This window comes from Lolium perenne, chromosome 5 (assembly GCF_019359855.2).
Source record: "Lolium perenne isolate Kyuss_39 chromosome 5, Kyuss_2.0, whole genome shotgun sequence".
Classification (NCBI taxonomy): domain Eukaryota; kingdom Viridiplantae; phylum Streptophyta; class Magnoliopsida; order Poales; family Poaceae; genus Lolium; species Lolium perenne.
The window spans coordinates 82,686,535-82,697,228 of NC_067248.2; positions in this window are offsets into that span (position 1 = coordinate 82,686,535).

Consider the following 10,694-nt stretch of genomic DNA (forward strand, 5'->3'; position numbering starts at 1 on the left):
AGCAAACTCATTAGAGGGTTAGTGCACAATTAATAATTCACACATTCAGAGGTGACACAATCATTCTTAACACTTTTTGACATTGCACAAAGCTACTGGACATTAATGGATCAAAGAAATTCATCCAATATAGCAAATATGGCAATGCGAAATAAAAGGCAGAATCTGTCAAAAACAGAACAGTCCGTAAAGACGAATTTTAAAATGGCACCAGACTTGCTCAAATGGAAAAACTCAAAACTAATTAAAGTTGCGTACATATCTGAGGATCACGCTCGTAAATTGGCAGATTTTTTCGAATTTTCTACAGAGACTTGTGCCCAGATTCGTGACAGACAGCAATGCTGTTTCTGCGCAGCAATCCCAAATATAACCTCAACTTTGACATAGAAACTTTACTTGGCACAAAAACATGATAAGGAGAGGTTGCTACAGTAGTAAACAACTTCCAAGACTCAAATATAAAACAAAGTACTGTAGTAAAAACATGGGTTGTCTCCCATAAGCGCTTTTCTTTAACGCCTTTCAGCTAGGCGCAGAAAGTGCAAATCAAGTAACATCAAGAGTAGAAGAATCAACATCATAACTTGTTCTAATAATAGAATCAAAAGGCAACTTCATTCTCTTTCTAGGTAAGTGTTCCATACCTTTCTTGAGAGGAAATTGATATTTAATATTACCTTCCCTCATATCAATAACAACACCAACGGTTCGAAGAAAAGGTCTTCCCAACACAATAGGACAAAATGCATTGCATTCGATATCCAAGACAACAAAATCAACGGGGACAAGGTTATTGTTAACCATAATGCGCACATTATCAATCCTCCCCAAAGGTTTTTTTTTAACATTATCGGCAAGATTAACATCCAAATAACAATTCTTCAATGGTGGCAAGTCAAGCATATCATAAATCTTTTTAGGCATAACAGAAATAATTGCACCAAGATCACATAGAGCATTACATTCAAAGTCATTGAATTTCATTTTAATGATGGGCTCCCAACCATCTTCTAACTTTCTAGGAATAGAAGTTTCAAGTTTTAGTTTCTCTTCTCTAGCTTTTATGAGAGCATTTGTAATATGTTTTGTAAAGGCTAAATTTATAGCACTAGCATTAGGACTTTTAGCAAGCTTTTGTAAGAACTTTATAACTTCAGAGATGTGGCAATCATCAAAATCTAAATCATTATGAGCTACAGCAATGGGATCATTGTTCCCAAGGTTGGAAAAAATTTCAGCAGTTTTATCACAAGCAGTTTCAGCAGTTTTAGCAATTTCAGACAGTTTTGTACGCTTTGCACTAGGAGTAGAAACATTGCCAACACCAATTATTTTACCATTGATAGTAGGAGGTGCAGCAACATGTGAAGAATTAACATTACTAGTGGTGGTAATAGTCCAAACTTTAGCTACATTATTCTCTTTAGCTAGTTTTTCATTTTCTTCTCTATCCCACCTAGCACGCAATTCAGCCATTAATCTTATATTCTCATTAATTCTAACTTGGATGGCATTTGCTGTAGTAGTAATCTTATTATCAATATCATCAGGTTTAGCAGCCGTTTTATTAATTAAAGAGGATTGTGATGCGGACATGTATGAGATTCGGGTTTCAACATTTGAAATTTTAGTTTGCAGATCAGAAATCTCCCTATTCAAGTTTTCAAGTTGATTTCCTATATTTTTCAACAAGGTAGATTGTTCATTCATAGTTTTAGTAAACAATTGATTTTGCTCATATTGTGATTGCATAAAGTTTTTAGTGGATCTTTCAATTTCTAGCATCTTTTCCTCATATCTACCATAAGTATTACCATAATCATTACCACTAGCAGGATATGGCCTATAGTTATTACCAGAGTTGTTCCTATAAGCATTGTTATTGAAATTATTATTTTTAATGAAATTCACATCAACATTTTCTCTTTGAGCAACCAATGAAGCTAAAGGAACATTATTTGGATCCACATTAGATCTACCATTCACAAGCATAGACATAATCACATCAATCTTATCACTCAAGGAAGAGGTTTCTTCAACAGAATTTACCTTCTTACCTTGTGGAGCTCTTTCCGTGTGCCATTCAGAGTAATTTATCATCATATCATCAAGAAGCTTTGTAGCCGCCCCCAAAGTGATGGACATAAAGGTACCTCCAGCAGCTGAATCCAATAAATTCCGCGAAGAAAAATTTAGTCCTGCATAGAAGGTTTGGATGATCATCCAAGTAGTCAGTCCATGGGTTGGGCAATTCTTTACCAAAGTTTTCATTCTCTCTCATGCTTGAGCAACATGTTCAGTATCTAATTGCTTAAAATTCATTATGCTACTTCTCAAAGATATAATTTTAGCGGGAGGATAATATCTACCAATAAAAGCATCCTTGCATTTAGTCCATGAATCAATACTATTCTTAGGCAAAGATAGCAACCAATCTTTAGCTCTTCCTCTTAATGAGAAAGGAAACACTTTCAATTTAATAATATCACCATCTACATCCTTATACTTTTGCATTTCACAAAGTTCAACAAAATTATTAAGATGGGCAGCAGCATCATCAGAACTAACTGATGTCTACGGGTGCTTCTATTCTTGTAGACAGTGTTGGGCCTCCAAGAGCAGAGGTTTGTAGAACAGCAGCAAGTTTCCCTTAAGTGGATTACCCAAGGTTTATCGAACTCAGGGAGGAAGAGGTCAAAGATATCCCTCTCATGCAACCCTGCAACCACAAAGCAAGAAGTCTCTTGTGTCCCCAACACACCTAATAGGTGTACTAGTTCGGCGAAGAGATAGTGAAATACAAGTGGTATGAATGAATATGAGCAGTAGTATGGCGCCAGAAAATAGCTTGCTGGCGTGCAGTTGATGGTAGTAATATTGTAGGAAGTAAACAAGCGATGCTTAACGCAGCGGTAGTAATTCAAGAAACAAGTAACAAAGCAGTGATAGCAGTATTTAGGAACAAGGCCTAGGGATTAGACTTTCACTAGTGTACACTCTCAACATTGATCACATGACAGAATAGATAAATGCATACTCTACACTTTTGTTGGATGATGAACACATTGCGTAGGATTACACGAACCCTCAATGCCGGAGTTAACAAGCTCCACAATTAATGTTCATATTTTAGTAACCTTATAGTGTAAGATAGATCAAAAGACTAAACCAAGTACTAACATAGCATGCACACTGTCACCTTCATGCATATGTAGGAGGAATAGATCACATCAATATATCATAGCAATAGTTAACTTCACAATCTACAAGAGATCATGATCATAGCATAAACCAAGTACTAACACGGATGCACACACTGTCACCATTACATCGTGCAGGAGGAATAAAACTACTTTAATAACATTGTTAGAGTAGCACATAGATAAATTGTGATACAAAACATATTGCAATCATAAAGAGATATAAATAAGCACTTCACTATGCCATTCAACAGTGAATAAGTATTCTGTGAAATATAGCCTAAGAGACCCACACGATGCACACACTGTCACCTTTACACACGTGGGACAAGGAGTCTCCGGAGATCACATAAGTAAAACTCACTTGACTAGCATAATGACATCTAGATTACAAGCATCATCATATGAATCTCAATCATGTAAGGCAGCTCATGAGATTATTGTATTGAAGCACATAGGAGAGAGATGAACCACATAGCTACCGGTACAGCCCCGAGCCTCGATGGAGAACTACCCCCTCTTCATGGGAGCAGCAGCGGTGATGAAGATGGCGGTGGAGATGGCAGCGGTGTCGATGGAGAAGCCTTCCGGGGGCACTTCCCCGTCCGGCAGGGTGCCGGAACAGAGACTCCTGTCCCCCAGATCTTGGCTTCGCGATGGCGGCGGCTCTGGAAGGTTTTGCGTACCGTGGCTTCCTCCGTCGGGGTTTTTAGGTCAGGACCTTTAAATAGGAGAAAGGGGAGCCTCGGAGGGGCACCAGGGTGCCCTCACCACCAGGTGGCGCGGCCAGGCCCTGGCCCGCGCCCAACTGTGGTGTGGGGCCCCCCTGGCCCATCTCTGGCCCCTCTTCGGTGATCTGGAAGCTTCCGGGAAAAATAGGAACCTGGGCGTTGATTTCGTCCAATTCCGAGAATATTTCGTTACTAGGATTTCTGAAACCAAAAACAGCAGGAAACAGGAACTGGCACTTCGGCATCTTGTTAATAGGTTAGTTCCAGAAAATGCACAAATATGACATAAAGTGTGCATAAAACATGTAGGTATCATCAATAAAGTAGCATTGAACATAAGAAATTATCGATACGTTGGAGACGTATCAGCATCCCCAAGCTTAGTTCTGCTCGTCCCGAGCAGGTAAAACGATAACAAAGATAATTTCTTAAGTGACATGCCATCATAACCTTGATCATACTATTGTAAGCATATGTAATGAATGCAGCAATCAAAAACAATGGTAATGACATGAGTAAACAAATGAATCATAAAGCAAAGACTTTTCATGAATAGTACTTCAAGACAAGCATAAATAAGTCTTGCATAAGAGTTAACTCATAAAGCAATAAACTCAAAGTAAAGGCATTGAAGCAACACAATGGAAGATCAAGTTTCAGCGGTTGCTTTCAACTTGTAACATGTATATCTCATGGATAATTTTCAACATAGAGCAATATAACAAATGCAATATGCAAGTATGTAGGAATCAATGCACAGTTCACACAAGTGTTTGCTTCTTAAGGTGGAGAGAGATAGGTAAACTGACTCAACAATAAAAGTAAAAGAATGGTCCTTCAAAGAGGAAAGCATCGATTGCTATATTTGTGCTAGAGCTTTTATTTTGAAAACATGAAACAATTTTGTCAACGGTAGTAATAAAGCATATGAGTTATGTAAATTATATCTTACAAGTTGCAAGCCTCATGCATAGTGTACTAATAGTGCCCGCACCTCATCCTACTTAGCTTGGACTACCGGATCTTTGCATGCCATGTTTCAACCAAGTGTCACAAAGGGGTACCTCCATGCCGCCTGTACAAAGGTCTAAGGAGAAAGCTCGCATTTTGGATTTCTCGCTTTTGATTATTCTCAACTTAGACATCCATACCGGGACAACATGGACAACAGATAATGGACTCCTCTTAAATGCATAAGCATGTAGCAATGATTATTATTCTCATATGAGATTGAGGATATATGTCCAAACTGAAACTTCCACCATGATTCATGTTCTTCTCTAACAATTTGCATGCTCCAATCATTAAGGTGATAGATCCTTCAGACAAGACGGACATGCATAGCAACTCACATGATATTCAACAATAGTTGATGGCGTTCCCCAGAAGCATGGTTATCGCACAACAAGCAACTTAATAAAAGATAAAGTGCATAAGTACATATTCAATACTACGATAGTTTTTAAGGCTATTTTGTCCCATGAGCTATATATTGCAAAGGTGAATGATGGAATTTTAAAGGTATCACTCAAGCAATTTACTTTGGAATGGCGAAGAAATACCATGTAGTAGGTAGATATGGTGGACACAAATGGCATAGTGGTTGGCTCAAGGATTTTGGATGCATGAGAAGTATTCCCTCTCGATACAAGGTTTAGGCTAGCAAGGTTATTTGAAGCAAACTCAAGGATGAACCGGTGCAGCAAAACTCACATAAAAGACATATTGTAAACATTATAAGACTTTACACCGTCTTCCTTGTTGTTCAACCCAATACTAAAAATTATCTAGACCTTAGAGAGACCAATTATGCAAACCAAATTTTAGCATGCTCTATGTATTTCTTCACTAATAGGTGCAAAGTATATGATGCGAGAGCTTAAACATGAGCACAACAATTGCCAAGTATCACATTATCCAAGACATTTTACCAATTACTACATGTAGCATTTTTCAATTCCAACCATATAACAATTTAACGAAGAGGAAACTTCGCCATGAATATTATGAGCTAAGAACACATGTGTTCATACGAACCAGCGGAGCGTGTCTCTCTCCCACACAAGGATGAACTTATTCAGAGAACTAAGATAACAAAACAAAAATAAAAGCGCACACAGACGCTCCAAGTAAAATACATGAGATGTGACCGAATAAAAATATAGTTTCAAGAGAAGGAACCTGATACTTTGTCGATGAAGAAGGGGATGCCTTGGGCATCCCCAAGCTTAGACGCTTGAGTCTTCTTAGAATATGCAGGGGTGAACCACGGGGGCATCCCCAAGCTTAGACTTTTCATTCTTCTTGATCGTAGTATATCATCCTCCTCTCTTGACCCTTGAAAACTTCCTTCACACCAAACTTCAAGCAAACTCATTAGAGGGTTAGTGCATAATCAAAAATTCACATATTCAGAGGTGACACAATCATTCTTAACACTTCTGGACATTGCACAAAACTTCTGAAAGTTAATGGAACAAAGAAACTCATTCAACTTAACAAAAGCGGCAATGCGAAATAAAAGGCAGAATTGTCAAAAACAGAACAGTCCGTAAAGACGAATTTAAAGCTGGCACCAGACTTGCTCAAATGGAAAAACTCAAAACTAATGAAAGTTGCGTACATATCTGAGGATCACGCTCGTAAATTGGCAGATTTTTTCGAATTTTCTACAGAGGCATGTGCCCAGATTCGTGACAGACAGCAATGCTGTTTCTGCGCAGCGATCCCAAATATAACATCAACTTTAACATAGAACTTTACTTGGCACAAAAACATGATAAGGAGAGGTTGCTACAGTAGTAAACAACTTCCAAGACTCAACAAAACAAAAATTGCTGTAGTAAAATAAACACATGGGTTATCTCCCAAGAAGTTCTTTCTTTATAGCCATTAAGATGGGCTCAGCAGTTTTAATGATGCACTCGCAAGAAATAGAAGTTGAAGCAAAAGAGAGCATCAAGAGGCAAATTCAAAACACATTTAAGTCTAACATGCTTCCTATGCATAGGAATCTTGTAAATAAACAAGTTCATGAAGAGCAAAGTAACAAGCATAGGAAGATAAAACAAGTGTAGCTTCAAAAATTTCAGCACATAGAGAGATGTTTTAGTAACATGAAAATTTTTACAACCATATTTTCCTCTCTCATAATAACTTTCAGTAGCATCATGAGCAAACTCAACAATATAACTATCACATAAAGCATTCTTATCATGAGTCTCATGCATGAAATAATTACTACTCCCAACATAAGCATAGTCATTCTTATTAATTGTAGTGGGAGCAAATTCAACAAAGTAGCTATCAAATATAGGAGGTATATTGTAATCATAATCAAATTTATCCTCCATAATAGGTGGTAACAAAATACTACTATCATTATAATCATCATAAATGGGAGGCAAAGTATCATCAAAGTAAATTTTCTCCTCAATGCTTGGGGGACTAAAAATATCATGCTCATCAAAACCAGCTTCCCCAAGCTTAGAATTTTCCATATCATTAACAACAATGGTGTTCAAAGCATTCATATTAATATGTTCCATGGTTTTTTTAATTTTCGCATCAAACCATCCATGTCTTAAATCAGGAAATAGAATAAGAAGCTCTTTGTTGTCCATTATGCCTAACTAGTGTAAACAAGAAACCAAATGTCGCAATTGCAAAGTCTAAAGGAAATAGCTTCGAGCACACACACAATGGCGCCAGAAAAGTACTGTTACCTGGAACCGAAGTATGAGTGCCTTTTACCTTTCCTGCCCGGCAACGGCGCCAGAAAAGTGCTTGATGTCTACGGGTGCTTCTATTCTTGTAGACAGTGTTGGGCCTCCAAGAGCAGAGGTTTGTAGAACAGCAGCAAGTTTCCCTTAAGTGGATTACCCAAGGTTTATCGAACTCAGGGAGGAAGAGGTCAAAGATATCCCTCTCATGCAACCCTGCAACCACAAAGCAAGAAGTCTCTTGTGTCCCCAACATACCTAATAGGTGTACTAGTTCGGCGAAGAGATAGTGAAATACAAGTGGTATGAATGAATATGAGCAGTAGTATGGCGCCAGAAAATAGCTTGCTGGCATGCAGTTGATGGTAGTAATATTGTAGGAAGTAAACAAGCAGTAGTAACGCAGCAGTAGTAATTCAGTAAAACACTAACAAGCAGTGATAGCAGTATTTAGGAACAAGGCCTAGGGATTAGACTTTCACTAGTGGACACTCTCAACATTGATCACATCACAGAATAGATAAATGCATACTCTACACTTTTGTTGGATGATGAACACATTGCGTAGGATTACACGAACCCTCAATGCCGGAGTTAACAAGCTCCACAATTAATGTTCATATTTTAGTAACCTTATAGTGTAAGATAGATCAAAAGACTAAACCAAGTACTAACATAGCATGCACACTGTCACCTTCATGCATATGTAGGAGGAATAGATCACATCAATATATCATAGCAATAGTTAACTTCGCAATCTACAAGAGATCATGATCATAGCATAAACCAAGTACTAACACAGATGCACACACTGTCACCATTACATCGTGCAGGAGGAATAAAACTACTTTAATAACATTGCTAGAGTAGCACATAGATAAATTGTGATACAAAACATATTGCAATCATAAAGAGATATAAATAAGCACTTCACTATGCCATTCAACAGTGAATAAGTATTCTGTGAAATATAGCCTAAGAGACCCACACGGTGCACACACTGTCACCTTTACACACGTGGGACAAGGAGTCTCCGGAGATCACATAAGTAAAACTCACTTGACTAGCATAATGACATCTAGATTACAAGCATCATCATATGAATCTCAATCATGTAAGGCAGCTCATGAGATTATTGTATTGAAGCACATAGGAGAGAGATGAACCACATAGCTACCGGTACAGCCCCGAGCCTCGATGGAGAACTACTCCCTCTTCATGGGAGCAGCAGCGGTGATGAAGATGGCGGTGGAGATGGCAGCGGTGTCGATGGAGAAGCCTTCCGGGGGCACTTCCCCGTCCGGCAGGGTGCCGGAACAGAGACTCCTGTCCCCCAGATCTTGGCTTCGCGATGGCGGCGGCTCTGGAAGGTTTTGCGTACCGTGGCTTCCTCCGTCGGGGTTTTTAGGTCAGGACCTTTAAATAGGCGAAAGGGGAGCCTCGGAGGGGCACCAGGGTGCCCTCACCACCAGGTGGCGCGGCCAGGCCCTGGCCCGCGCCCAAGTGTGGTGTGGGGCCCCCCTGGCCCATCTCTGGCCCCTCTTCGGTGATCTGGAAGCTTCCGGGAAAAATAGGAACCTGGGCGTTGATTTCGTCCAATTCCGAGAATATTTCGTTACTAGGATTTCTGAAACCAAAAACAGCAGAAAACAGGAACTGGCACTTCGGCATCTTGTTAATAGGTTAGTTCCAGAAAATGCACAAATATGACATAAAGTGTGCATAAAACATGTAGGTATCATCAATAAAGTAGCATGGAACATAAGAAATTATCGATACGTTGGAGACGTATCACTAACACCAGAAAATTGATCTCTCATAACCAGGTTCAGTAAAGCAGGTTTAATTTCAAAGAATTCTGCTGTAGTAGCAGGTGGAGCAATAGGTGTGCATAGGAAATCATTATTATTTGCATTTGTGAAGTCACACAACTTAGTATTTTCAGGGGTATTCATTTTACCAACAGTAAATAAAGCAAACTAGATAAAGTAAATGCAAGTAACTAATTTTTTTGTGTGTTTTTGATATAGAGAGCAAGACAGTATATAAAGTAAAACTAGCAACTAATTTTTTTGTGTTTTGTTTAGGTGCAGCAAACAAAGTAGTAAATAAAATAAAGCAAGACAAAAACAAAGTAAAGAGATTGAGAAGTGGAGACTCCCCTTGCAGCGTGTCTTGATCTCCCCGGCAACGGCGCCAGAAAACATGCTTGATGCGCGTAAATGTACACGTCCGTTGGGAACCCCAAGAGGAAGGTATGATGCGCACAGTGGCAAGTTTTCCCTCAGAAAGAAACCAAGGTTTAATCGAACCAGGAGGAGCCAAGAAGCACGTTGAAGGTTGATGGTGGCGAAATGTAGTGCGGCGCAACATCAGGGATTCCGGCGCCAACGTGGAACCTGCACAACACAACCAAAGTACTTTGCCCCAACGAAACAGTGAGGTTGTCAATCTCACCGGCTTGCTGTAACAAAGGATTAACCGTATTGTGTGGAAGATGATTGTTTGCAAGAAAACAGTAAAACAAGTATTGCAGTAGATTGTATGCGATGTAAAGAATAGGACCGGGGTCCACAGTTCACTAGAGGTGTCTCTCCCATAAGATAAAAGCATGTTGGGTGAACAAATTACAGTCGGGCAATTGACAAATAGAGAAGGGCTTAACAATGCATATACATGATATGATAAATATAGTGAGATTTAATTGGGCATTACGACAAAGTACATAGACCGCCATCCAACTGCATCTATGCCTAAAAAGTCCACCTTCAGGTTATCATCCGAACCCCTTTCAGTATTAAGTTGCAAAGCAACAGACAATTGCATTAAGTATGGTGCGTAATGTAATCGACAACTACATCCTTAGACATAGAATCAATGTTTTATCCCTAGTGGCAACAGCACATCACAACCTTAGAACTTTCTGTCACTGTCCCAGGTGTCAATGAAGGCATGAACCCACTATCGAGCATAAATACTCCTTCTTGGAGTTAAGAGCAAAAACTTGGCCAGAGCCTCTACTAATAACGGAGAGCATG